The sequence below is a fragment of the Oxyura jamaicensis genome, chromosome 15 (assembly GCF_011077185.1).
Source record: "Oxyura jamaicensis isolate SHBP4307 breed ruddy duck chromosome 15, BPBGC_Ojam_1.0, whole genome shotgun sequence".
NCBI classification, from domain to species: Eukaryota; Metazoa; Chordata; class Aves; order Anseriformes; family Anatidae; genus Oxyura; species Oxyura jamaicensis.
The window spans coordinates 4,646,211-4,659,382 of record NC_048907.1 but is presented as its reverse complement, the minus strand read 5'-3'; the positions used below and the strand labels follow the sequence as shown (position 1 = coordinate 4,659,382).

General features: G+C 49.5%; 1 protein-coding gene across 1 annotated transcript in view; it reads right to left on the bottom strand.

Annotated features, from left to right (window-relative positions):
- RTN4R (reticulon 4 receptor) overlaps positions 1–13,172 on the bottom strand; it is a 73,861-nt gene that overhangs the window by 21,262 nt on the left and 39,427 nt on the right. The window lies entirely within an intron of this gene.

The window sequence follows — 13,172 nt, the reverse complement described above, 5'->3', positions numbered from 1 at the left end:
CAGTTATAAATCTTACGAGGTTCTGTTTCCCTTTCTTTACAGCCCAGTTGTGATCTGGACATGGCTTTGCTGTGCACCACAGGTCCCAGAGATTAGATGAGGTTTGCAGCTGCATTTCATTATTTCTAATATCGGGGAGGGAAGCTGATCAGTTTGGGTAACAGACTCTGGGACACAATTTAGTTGAGCAGGTGCAAGCATTTAGAAGGAGAAACATCACTCCAGGGAGTAAAGATGACTTGAATAGACATAGATACCCATGTTTGGTCAAATAAATGTCACTGGAGCACCAGCTTAGATGTACACATCCATACTCATCTGATCCATCTTTCCTGAAGTGACACCTCCTTCAGCAAGAACTTGTGTGGGCCCTAAACTTTGTAGGTCTTGCCCCACAAGACATTGTGCTGCTTTGCAGCCCCTCCTCTCTGATGTCTCCTGACCCTGCAGACAGCTGCTTGGCTATGGGCGGCCTCAAAAGCAGAGGCTGGCTTGAGTCATGTGTGCAGACAGGTAGCTGATGGCATCCTCTGCTCCTGCTTATTGCACAGCATCTGTGCTGAGCATCATGACTGTGAAAGAGATGTCTGAGAACAAGAGGCAAGTGCCCTCCAGGACTGTCCTGCTCTTCGTTTGCACCCATATCCAGCTGCTGAGCACAGTCATCCCCAGGAATCTGCTGGCAGGTCCCTGCAAAATGCTATTGCCTGACAAGAAGTAGAAAAGCAGTAATAAACCAGGAGAGCTCCTCCTCCAGAGCAGGTGGCAGCAGAGGAGACCACAGCTATGGGTTTCCCTACGGCATCAGTTCCTGCAGCACAGCTGCTCAAGCAGACTAAGCCAGATCTGGAAGCCTCAGAAGATGCTTGGTTGGTTTCTGTTTTGTCCTTTTGGTGGTTTAATACCAACAAGCTGGTCAGCACTACCACACAGCTCTGTCACTCTCTCTCCTCAGAAGAACAGGTGGGGAAAGTAAAATGAAAAAGAAAAAAAAAAGCTTGTGGGCTGAGAAAAGGACAGGGAGATCACTCACCAATTACCATCATGGACAAAACAGACGTAGAGTAAGGGAGATTAATGTAATTCATTGCTTATTGATAACAGAGTAGAGCAGTGAGAAATAAAAGCAAACTAAAAACTCCTTCCCGATCATCCATCTTCTTTTACCTCCTCCACAACAAGCAGCCAAGGGACATAGGGAATAGGTGCTGAGGTCAGTCCCTAATGTTTCATCTCTGCTACTCCTTCTCGGTCACTCCCTGCCCCTGCTCCACGTGGGGTTCTTCCCACGGGATGCCGTCCTTCCTGAACTGATCCCTCATGGGCTGCCCAGAGGCAGCAGCTCTTCAAGACCTGCTCCCACACGGCTCCATACCACGGGGTCCATTCATCCCCCAGGAGCAAACTGCTCCAGCACGGGTCCCCCATGGGCAGCAGCTCCCCCCAGACCCCTGTTCCTGCGTGGGCTCCTCTCCACGGGCTGCAGCTCTGGCCCGGGGCCTGCTCCTGCGGGGGCTCTCCATGAGCCACAGCCTCCTCCAGGCCACATCCACCTGCTCCACCGGGGGCTCCTCCACGGGCTGCAGCGTGGAGAACTGCTCCGTGTGGGACCCATGGGCTGCTCCACCAGGGGCCTCTCTGCAGGCTGCAGGGGAACTTCAGCTCCGTGCCTGGAGCACCTCCTGCTCTCCTGCTGCACTGACCTTGGTGTCTGGCTGTCCCCAGGATTCTTTCTCAGTTCTCACTCCTCTCCCAGCTGCTGCTGTGCAGCATATTTTCCCCTTCTCCAATGTGCCCTCCAAAGGAACAACCAATGTCACTCTCTGGCTCAGTCGTGGCCAGTGACGAGTTTTGGAGCCAGCTGGAGCTGGCTCTGATCTGACATGGGGCAGCTGCTGGGCTCTGCTCACAGAGGCCACTCCTGCAGTGCCCCCACTTACAAAACCTTGCCATATAAACCCAACACAGTCTTTTTTCCTTCACAGAACATGTTGCAAACAGCATCTATTCCCCAGGTTGTTGCACTGACTGACTAAAGCGCTTGTGATGCAGGGCATAGGCAGTGACAGGTGGACAGGAGCTCACCAACAGCACAGGAGCCCTCCAGCACACCGTCCTTGTCAATGTGTTCTCCAGTCCTGTAGAATTTCCTCTGTCAAACCTTGCTTGCCAGGAGCTCTTTAGCTCTGGGGCCACTGAGGTTAATTTTAGGCAACCACCTACTCCTGCCATTAGTAGGACAAGCTTCAAAAACACAGATCACACAGTGTCCAGTCCCTAAAGTTCTGTGATTCTATGAAGGCTGGGAGGGAAAACTTGTATAGCCTACCTAGGAGAGTGAGAAAGATGCATCAACATGGCCATAAAGGATTACAGAAAGTAAGAGAAGCTATTTCTCCCTCCTTGGGGTTGTGCCAGGATATAATGGGCTTAAAATGCTGGAATAAAGATTGAGACCATTCATGAGGAAGGACTTCTCAGTAGTAAGAACAGTGAGGTATATCTGCCCTGGAGAGCGTTGTGGGATCTCCATCACTTGCAGTTTCAAGGGCAAGCTGGGAGAACCCTGTGCGTTGATTCTGAGGCCTTCTCCAGCAATTGCTGGGGCAACCTAGCACAATTCACCTGGCAAGACCACAGTTTGCTGCACTTTTCCCTATCAAGTCTTTGCTGAACCAAGCCTTCCCATCCCATTCTCCTTTACTTCAGAGTCTTCGCACGGCAGCAAGCCATGAATATGGGGCTATATCTGCAGTAGTTGATGGAAATCATCTTGATGGGAGATCCACAGCTCATTTCACACAGGCTGGGGAGTAACTGTCAGAGAAGAGAGCAACTGGTCACCGTGGTGTCATCTGCAAGGCTTTGGGGACAGGGAACAACTGGAAGGTGGTGGGAGCATCACTGTTTGCACAGGGACCCATGCTCCCAAGGACACACAGTAGTCGATCTTGTACTGGATGGATCCTTGGCATGCACTACTGAAGAGCTTTTCTAAGCATTGCTATTTCGGACTCAGATTTGCTGACAAAACTATCTACTGGAAGTATTGTGGCCAAGCAAATGCATTGAAGTCTGTCTGCTAGCAGGGCTTAAACAATCTCTGCAAGCCTCTTCCCCAGCATGCATCCAGCTGGGGCTTTACATGCCAATGCCACCTACCGAACAGCACCCCAGGGACAGAGTCATCACCTGTCCTGCTCTGACCCAGAGCAGGGAGGGTGGTCACCCTCAGTGGCAGTCCTGTCCTCAGGGTCCTTTGGCAGGACTTGTTCAAGTGCTGCACAGAGTGCTGCAGCCCTGTCCTCTAGAATGAGTTATCATGTCTATGCAGAGCAGACAGTGCAGGCGTTTATTCCTCCTCCAGATGGAGAGATCTGCATTTGCAGTGGACATTAAATTCAGAGCAAGGAAAAAAAGAAAGAGATTAAAAAAAAAAAAAAAAAAAAAGGAAAGAAAGAAAGAAAAACTGTGCTGCAGCCATCAACCTCCTTCCTTCAGCAGAGTGCTTCTGGGGTGGTTGAAGGGACACTGTCCAGCCTATAAGAAGGGACAAAGGGCTTGTCCTCTGAGAGGTCTCACCTTTCCCATAATAACACCAAAGGGAGCACAACCATTTAGCATCTTTCTCTGCCTTACACCTTGTGTAGAAAAAGCACCAAAAAATTTGTAAATGTGTTGGCAAACATTGCCTCAGCCCCTGTTGCTTTTTCCTGGCTAAAAATTGAATTTCTTCAGCAACAGACCAGTGCTGAGCATTTTACAGGTAGAAGGGAACATGCTGTCTCCCAGCTTGGTGCCAGCAGCTCACGGTGAAGCCCCATGCCCAGCTGTGTTTTGGGATGGTCTATTTGTTGCTTTTCTGTGTTCTGGGACACAACATGTGCTGTGGGAGATGAGAACAGGCAGTCCTGCAGCCCTCTGCCCAAGCCCTCTTCCATGGCCAGGATCATCCCCCCCCTCCACACACACACAAGTCCTGGTACAGGAATAGACTTCCAAACCCATTTAAAAGTGCAAGTTGGTTAAGAGAAGGCTGTAAAGGAGGGAAGATGCTCTTTTATGTATTAATTACATGTCAACTCATTTGCTCTAGAATAACACTGGGAGCACAGGAAGAATTACTGAATTAATTAGAGAGTAAACGACCCCTAACTCTTAACAGTGGTCTTCCAGCATTGGCAGCCGTTTGCTAATGCTAATGAAAAGCACCAGATTTCATTTCAGAGTGCAACAAAGAGAGACCACACGTTCAGGGCTTCAGTATTCCCCCTCCAGAGCATGAGAAAGTTATTAGTCCCATTGAAATCTGCAAGCGCTTCTTTATATAGAGCTCCTAGGGAGGGAACTCACACTTTTGATTTTGGGACAGAGATCTTTTTTCCTCCAGCTGAAATGTCTGCAGCATGCCGGCGATGCAGCACATCAGAGCAATGACCAGGGGCAGCTTTCACTCCTTTGTGGCTCTTCCCAAGCCAGAGACCCAGCAGCCTGTGCATTCTTAATTGACAGAATTAGGAAGCTTATTTGAAGAATACTTGAGTCCTCAGAGTCTAATTTCCTGCTGTATAAATAATACATCAGCAACAGCAGTCTCCAGGAAAAAAGAAATAAATAAATAAAAATAAAAACTGAGAAGCCCAGATGAATACTTTTAGCTTCCATCACACTGTGAAAATCCTTTGCAGAGTTTTTTTCACAATAGCCCCCAACTGCATTGTACCATTTCTCGCCTTGTCTAATTTAACCAAGGGGATAGGAGCTGAAAATTACACGTGGGCCTCAGCACTGCAGGTGTGATTGCACCTTCTGATGAGTGCGGTGAGAGCTGGGCCTGTGGGAACTAAAAACTCCAGGTTCCCAGTGCAAAGCCCTCCACTGTACGTCCAGCCAAGCCCACCATCGACATGGCCAGGAGCCCCCATGGTCCTGCTCCGAGGGTTGTGAAAGGCCATGTCATTGTCTATGCATATTCATGGCTGGGGAGAGAAGGAGTGCTGCACAGGCATCTGCAATTTTGGCAACATGCAACTTTTTGGAGCTGCATTCGCAACTGTGAACTCCCTCACCAGGTCCTGGTCCAGGACAAAATGTCAGCCTGGTAAATCAGACAGGGATGAGCATCCCTGGTTTTGCTGAACCACTCCTTGCCCCAAACCTGCCCATGCTCACGTGCTCTATTTTCAGCTTTTTGCTGTTAGCAAAGCTGCATGCAACCTCTAGCACCTGGACTCACTCTGATTAACTGAGCAGTGGGACCACTACATTTTTGCTTCATGCTTGCCTCCTAACCTGGCTGCCACAGCCCCACTCTGCTCTACAGACACAAGGAAGATGAAGGGAAAGCAGTGGGGACTTTGCTGAGCTCCCGGTGCTGCAGCTGTCATGGCCATGGGACTCGAAACCAAACAGATCTCTGAAAGACTACGGTGAATTGAGAAGCTCCAGGACTTCATCGGAAGGGTTTCTGCAGCACAAATATTTGTATTCTTCTGATGTGGGATTTACAAGCACACATTCAACTCTGGCAGGGAATGCCTGCAAATATGAGCGAGGTCTCTGTGTACCTTCCGCTTGCTGCTGCCCTTCTCTGTCTCTCTGTCTCTCTTTTATGGTAACTATTATACAAAAATGGGACAGGTGGCTGGCAAGCGAGCCTGTTCACTAGAGGCAAAGCAATTCTGCTTCAAGAGGAACAGGGTGCCCTTTGTGGTACCCCACCACCACCCTGCACAAGGAGCTGGGGTGCCCTGAGCTCTTGGGTCCCAGCTCTGCGCTGTGGAAAGCACAGGCTGTGCTGGCCGGATCATTCCAAGGGAGTTCCCTCGCTTTCACCTGATGGACAGAGTAAAAGCAAGGGCTGTGGCGAATGGAGTTGTTCCTTTCCCCACACTCCGCCTCAGAGGACCGCAGCATCGTCTCTGCTGTGGAGAAATGAAATCTGGAGCAAACACAGCAGACAAAGGGGCCCATTTGAAACAGCACTGCCAATAAATAATTCATGGGAGTGAAGTGGTGAGTCTCAGGGGAGCCGGCGCAGGGATCTGTGAATCTGGATGAGTTTGCAGTGCTTTAATTATGCAAATTGACAAATGTCTCTACACTGAGAAATTCTGCTAGTCGTGCAAAAGAGCAAGAGCTGGAAAATGGCAAGAACTTCTCAAGCCCGTGTGCCTAGCCAGCTGCCAGCCACAGCTGGCAGAGGGAATCTCACCAGGGTCTCTCCAGAGCCAGCTCTACTCTTTTCAAGGGCAGCTGGAAGGATCCCCCATAACACGCCTTGAGAGTTTCATCCAAGCTACAAACCCCTGGCCTCAGCCCCAGCCTGGCTGTTGCACCAGCACCCTTTGTTCCCAGCGTCAGCTGATTCAGGGAAGGGGGTACTGGGACTGCTGTAGCTGCAAGTGGGCTGACTGTGGTAGTGGTGGTGACAAACATCAGACAACTTCGGCAAGGACAGCTGGGGAGCCCCAGGTGACAGATCCCTCTGATTAGCTCAGCCGTGACAAAGGCAGAGTTGTGTGAAGCGGTCCCCGGGGAGAAGCGGTCCCCGAACCCCCAAAACACATGGGGTGCTTTCTTCTGCACCTCTCTCTCTGCTTGCTCCTGTGTTGCGTTTTTGTGGCCACAGCCCAGGCACTGGTGGCCACAAGCCCAGAAGACACAGGACCTGCAGTCACCTGTCAAAAGATGCTCACTTGTGCCAGGGGAAACATGGCTTGATGAAACAAAGCCTTTGCCTTTGGGAGAGACTTTTGCCACTTGGAGCTTTTGGAACGCCAAGATTTTCTTGGCCTGTCAGTGGACCAGGCAGAAATAGGGCAGAAAGAAGCTGAATCTGGGGCATTAGGGGCTGTCATCTCCCCATCAGAAGCCAGCCCACCTAGGGTACCTGGAAATCAGCTCCACTGCAGAGCAGGCATCCTCCGGGACCCCAGGCAAATGCTACCTCCTTCCTGTGCCCAACATGTTGTTCATCACCGGAGTGGATTAATTTTGTGTCCTGTCTGGCCTTGTTTGGACCCAAAGCAGGACTACTTAGAGAATGAGGACCATTGCAGTGAATCCCGCTGCGGAGAAGGGCATAAGTAAGGCTTTAGGTAAGAGGAGGGGGCCAAGGCCGCTAGCACTGTTGTCCTCACCCCACTCGTGGCTCTTCAGGGTCAGGACCGTGGAGCTGAGGAACCAGGTGGGGACATAGTGTCCTCCTCTGCAGACATCTGAGCTCTGCCCACAGCACTGGCTCCTCTCCTCATGGTCCTCAGAGCGAGCAGTTTGTGGGGTGGGAAAGAAAAGCAACAGGACTGGGGAAACTGGGAGAGGTGGGTGCGAAGGAAGTGGGGTAGAGGTGGTAGGAAGGATGAGTCAAAGAACTCAGTGGGTAAAAGGTCTGGGGCTGCTGGCTGGCTTGATGAGTTTTGGCTACTGGCCTTGGGGATTGATGACCAAGCACTCTGATGTCCCCATGGGGCCAGCTAGGGCCCCAGAAGGAGCTTAGCCTTCCAGATGAGCTGTGCTGCAGGCCAGCCATGTACAGACCACATGTACTCTCCTACAAAGTATTTACCAGATAGCTGTCGTTTCTACATTAAGAGTTGTTGGTTTTATTTCTGAAAACTGACTTTTCTTTACTTTTGATATTTGATTTCCTCTAAAAATATGCAGCCCTCTGTTACCCAAACCCAGACACTTTCACTGAAAAATTAACACTGCTTCTGAATTATTTTTGTGCTTGTATCTTTGGAAGAGGGTGGGAGAAGAAAGGAAGGGAACTGTATCATGGAAAAAAATGGGAAAATGTCAGCCCAAACAATATTTTATGCAGAAATGCCTGGTTTGATCAAAAATCCATTTTCTCACAAAATAAATTTTTCATGAAAACTGTGTCAGAGCCAAATCCAACAACCTGGAGCAGAGACAAGCCACCTTGTTCCACTGATGCTGATTTATGCCAGGCTGCCTGGGATCAGGAGCTGGTGGCAGCTGTCTTGACCTGTCAGGCACTGGAAAAAGTTGTTGAACCTCCCAGTCCCGACACAAAGCGGGGAGCAATGTGGCTCCAGGTTTGGTGAAGGCTCTTCCCAGGCTGCCAGGACATGATATATTGGGCTGCTCTGCTGCCTCCCAAAGCAAACCACTCCCTCCCTTCACTTATAGGCCGCCTGATGGTGGGGAAGGATGAAGGCAGTAGGTTGAGGAGAAGAAAGATCTCTTCAAGGTGATGTGGTCTGTTACAACCAAAGCTGACACAGGTAAGAGCAGGGACAGGGGGGCACATCCCAGCCCCATGAGGTATCCAGGAGCCCACAGTTCTTCAGGTTCTCCATGCCCAGAAGAGATGGGGAAGGTGGCACCCCAGAACTGTTTTCTTCTGCTCTAAGGCTGCAGAACAATTGTATGAGGTTTGTCCCTGTCCCAGAGCACCCATTCACTCTGTGGATGGAAAAATCTGCTGGTGACTGCCAGTCCTCAGGGCAGAAGCAGCATGTGACACAAGCCAGTCTGCCAAAGCTTGCAGAGATGTTCAATCTGAGCAGGACGGGCAAATGGCCCTTCAGGGGACTTGGGATATTCTAGCACCAGCTTTGTGCTGGAGGCAGGATCCGGGCAGCTGGATGGAGTGGCCAGAGCCCTCCCTTTCTCACACTAATTTGCTAATTGCTGCTGGGTGTTCACGGCAGTCCCTGGGTCAGAAGCTGCTGACTTGGAAGTGCAGGGTCCCAGAGCCATAGCATGGGAGACTCTGTGCCAGGAACAGAGCTCTGCAGGAGCATGCATCTCTCCCAGAATCCCAGGCACATGGGGCTTCTGGTCACATGCAGAACAAGGAAAGAAGGACAAGACATACATATGAGAAATGTGTTTGGGCCACAAAGCCCTTCCTAGAAAGTAGCTCCCCTGTACTGTGGGTTATCACCTAAACCTCCAAGCTGGGAAAAACCTCTGGGGTAATCCCAAGCACAGATACAGCCTTAGCAGAGAATGGATTGAGAGCAGCTCAGAGGAGAAGGACCTGGGGGTATTGGTAGATGAGAAGCTCCACATGAGCCGGCAATGTGTGCTTGCAGCCCAGAAAGCCAACCGTATCCTGGGCTGCACCAAAAGCAGCGTGGCAGCAGGACGAGGGAGGTGATTGTCCCCCTCTGCCCTGCTCTTGTGAGACCCCACCTGGAGCCCTGTGTTCAGCTTGGGGCCCCCCAGCACAAGGACAGGGACCTGGAGAGAGTGCAGAGGATGCCATTAATGTGATCAAAGGAGCAGATTTAGATTAGATATTTGGAAGAAATTCTTCATGATGAGGATCATGAGGCATTGGTACAGGCTGCCCAGAGAAGCTGTGGATGCCCCATCCCTGGAAGTGTTCAAGGCCAGGCTGGATAGGGCTTTGGGCAGCCAGATCTAGTGGGAGGTGTCCCTGCCCACAGCAGGAGGGTTGGAACTGGATGGGCTTTAAGGTCCCTTCCACCCCAAACAACTCTAAGATTCTATGAATCTATGATCTGAAGGAGAATGGAGAGCCAGAAAGCCATTGGTCTTGTCCTGAGCCCAACCAGCCCATGCAGAGCCAGCTTTGCTGACACAAGCAGAGAAGTAGGGCCAATGCTTGCAACAGGAATGTCACTCTGAAAGAGATGCACAGCTCCTGGCTGACTTGACCCATGCTTTTAATACATATAGCACCAAGGTCCATGCTGGTGGGACCGCTGAACCCTTTGCAGGGTAGCACTGCAACGTCTGACTCATAGCTGATGAGTCCATTCCTGTCTTCTTGGACGAGAGACTTCAAAGATCTGTGCCACAGTCTTATTTTGCAGCTCTCCTTTTGGGCATCTTGGCCAAGTGGCAAGAGAAAGCACTGACCTTGAATGAGGACCAGAGGTTGGTGTAAGCTCGAGGTATTCGTCTCAGCCCAAAAAGGCGACAGCCCCATTATTTTTTGCCTCAGCACTGGAGACAGACAGCAGCGTCTTAAAACAGGATTCTCTCATCAATCATTTATTGGATTTATGCAGCTTCACTTAGGAACCTGATTTATATTTCCTCTCAATTTACTGCATTTGAATTGTTTGCAAATAGGCACGTGAATCATCGGTTGGAGCAGAATAAAAGCTATTTTCAAGCTTCATTTAGGCCATTTGAAGCATTAATTTTTAGTTGCAAAGGCTATTTTTTGCTAAATTAGTTTTTAGATCTTGTCTTCCTTGTGCTGAGTTATAAATTTAGTGCTGCTTGAGCAGAAATGATCAGAACTAGATTTTTCAGCCTTCTGGGGAAGGTGCAAGGGCCCCATTCTATGCTGAGTTACACAGCAGCACAAGAGAAGATAATTTGGCTCCTGTTGCTGAGATAGAAATACTGCCCTCCCTACCCCCTCCCCCAGCACAATTCAGTGCAAGCTCTTGAGGACTGAAGCCATGTGCACACACACTCCAATCTCTCTTTGGCATCAGTTTTGCACTTTTCCTTCAAGCACATTCTGAGTCCTTAAGCTACCTTCCAAGGCCATCTTGAAAAATCACCTTTGAATCCGGCACAGAAGAAGCTTTCAACTCAGCTGTTTTAAAGGTGAACTCGTTTCAGGGCCACCGCATCCCAGCAGCATGTGTGGGTGGTTGGTGGATGATGTTTTATTTAAACACAAAGGCATGAGATTCCAGCTCATTTCAAACAAATCCTTCAGTGGGAAAATATGCACATATTTTTAACACAAATCTGTCCATAGCTCCACTAATTCTCTGCCAAAGTGCTTTACCTGTTGGAGCAGATGATAATTCAGCAATGTAAACAGAGCCTTTTAATTTCATTTTGGTATCACGAATGGAAACAAACTGATTAACAAAAGCAGGGTAAACAATGGTTCTGCCTTCCGTTAGTATTAATATTCTTCTAGTATTGATGCTGTTCTCCCAGGAGCCTGTGTCAACATGGTAAGCTGGGTGCGGCGATGCCAGCGTGTTGAGCTGAGCCATTCACACCCAAGGACAAGGTTCAGTGCCAAGAGTGGCTGCTCCACAAGGAAATGCACCAGCAGAGAGGGGAATGCCTCCCCTTGGCTTCTACTGCCTTCCAGGGAGCTCCTGTTGCCCCACTATGCCCAGGGTCCACACCCCTGCAAGCCCCGTGCTAACTGCAAGGGAGGGTTCCTGAGGTGGGACATGGAGCTGCCTGGCTGGTGAGCCTTCAGGCACCCCAAGAGGATTTTGATCAAGGGATAACGTGGTGACATCACAGATTCCCTGAAAGCAGACCAGGGTGGCAACCCCGGCCTACTTGCTGATGTGTGTGCTTCGTTATGCTCCGGCAAGGCAGAAAGCAAGCTGTGTTTGGGAGGTGACATAGCACGTATAAATGTGTCGGCAATCTATAAATGATTTAAGCGCAAGCATGGGGGAGTGCAAAAATGTCATCCCAGCTTGTCTGAGAGCAGAGGGAGACGTTCAGAGCTCTTGGCTGGGACACCTCCACCCATGTTGCAACCCCAGGAGAGCACCTTTCATCCAGAGAAGCACGGCGTGACTGGGGACAGGGTGACGTTGCAGGTGCTCCCTCTCCACACTGCCTGATGGAACAAATGCATGTTCAGCCATTACAAACATAACCAGGACATGGCTGCTGCCTGGGCAGCCATTCCACCACATACAGCTACCTGGAATTTAGCCCGTACTGAGATGCACGCAGGGGTGACGAACGGCTCGGGGTAAATGTGTCACTGGCTTCTGGGGCCTGCCTGGAGAAGGGGAAGAGCTGCAGGACAAGTTACAGAGACCATGCCTAATCCATGGGCTGAATTAAATCTTGATGTTCTGCTTTGTTGTGTATCATTCCAGATGGAAGAGAATAGAAACCTGGAAGAAGTGGCAAAGCTTTAGTGCTACAAACATATCTTTTGCTTTAGTGCTAAGCCCAACTAAGCCCAATAGACTTTGCTGGGCTAGGTGGTATCTAGAGCAAGAACTCATTGAGATTGCTAATACAGATACCCATACACTCATCCTAAGTAAGGCCCATGGTACTTTGAATTCAAGTATCAGATTTCACTGGCTGTTGTAGACCAGTTACTTAATCCTGAGGAACTCTAAGATGTTAGAGATGTCAAGCTACTTGCTGACCTAGGTCAGAAACCTGGGAGAGATCAGCATGTCATCCTTCTGTTCAAAGTATCAAGTCCAGGTCAGGAGGACAACTTGTACTGCTGCTGGAGGGACTAGGGAAAGGGGTGGAAGTAAAGCCAGGGTGAGTGCTGAAGCACAGATCTGTTAGGCAACATCAGAGATTTGCAACAAGGGGACCACAGAGCTATGAAAATAAGGGTTCCAGAAAGGTAATTTCGAAATTGTGTAATAGCACAGTAACCACCCTTGTGCTAGTTTGACACAAGTTAATTTGAATTCCAGGGTTGTCATAAACATTGAATAAACAATGATTTCTTAAATACTCTTATTGCAGGTTCCTTGTGGAGTCGTGAAAAGGTTCCTATTGCAAGGCGGGCTGGTAAGGAAAGGGAAAAACCAGTTCAAACTACAAGAGGACACCAAGGACCTCCTAGCATGTAATTTGCAAACTGTTACAATATGTTCTTATGACTATGGTTCAATTACCTCTTGCACAAAGAGGTAAATGGGTAGAAAATCAGCACTTGAGGGTTCCTTTTTGTTCATCAAAGAGATTTCTTCTCAAATCAGTTTAAGAGCATTCCATTAACAGACTAGCAGATGCTCAAAGGCTAGCCGCAAGACCATGATATAAGCACACTCCAACAGCAGTAGAATAAAAAGATCTTCGAGATGAAGGATCTCCAGAAGTCCCCTCCGAGATCACCTATTCTGTGATTCTGTGATTTTCAAGAGGACTCCAGAGCCCTCAGGACATCTTTTGCAACCTGCTTCTGAACTCTGTTTCCCCCCAACCAAGGACACATCCAAGCAGTTAGCCAGGCCCCAAACAGGTACCTGCTGTCTCCAGTCTCCGCTTGTCCAGCAGAGAAAGGCTAGAAGGGATGGTGGGGGCTGAGCAGAAGCCAGAGGGAAAAATCCAGATTGAGAGCTGGGAGTGGAGCTGGCCTTGCTGGTTGGCTTTACCCATGAGTTATTTTTTTTAACCTGTTTATACAGGCTGTAACTAGGAGGATGACTTTGACTTTAGTGAAATCAGCCAAAATTACTTTTTCTTTT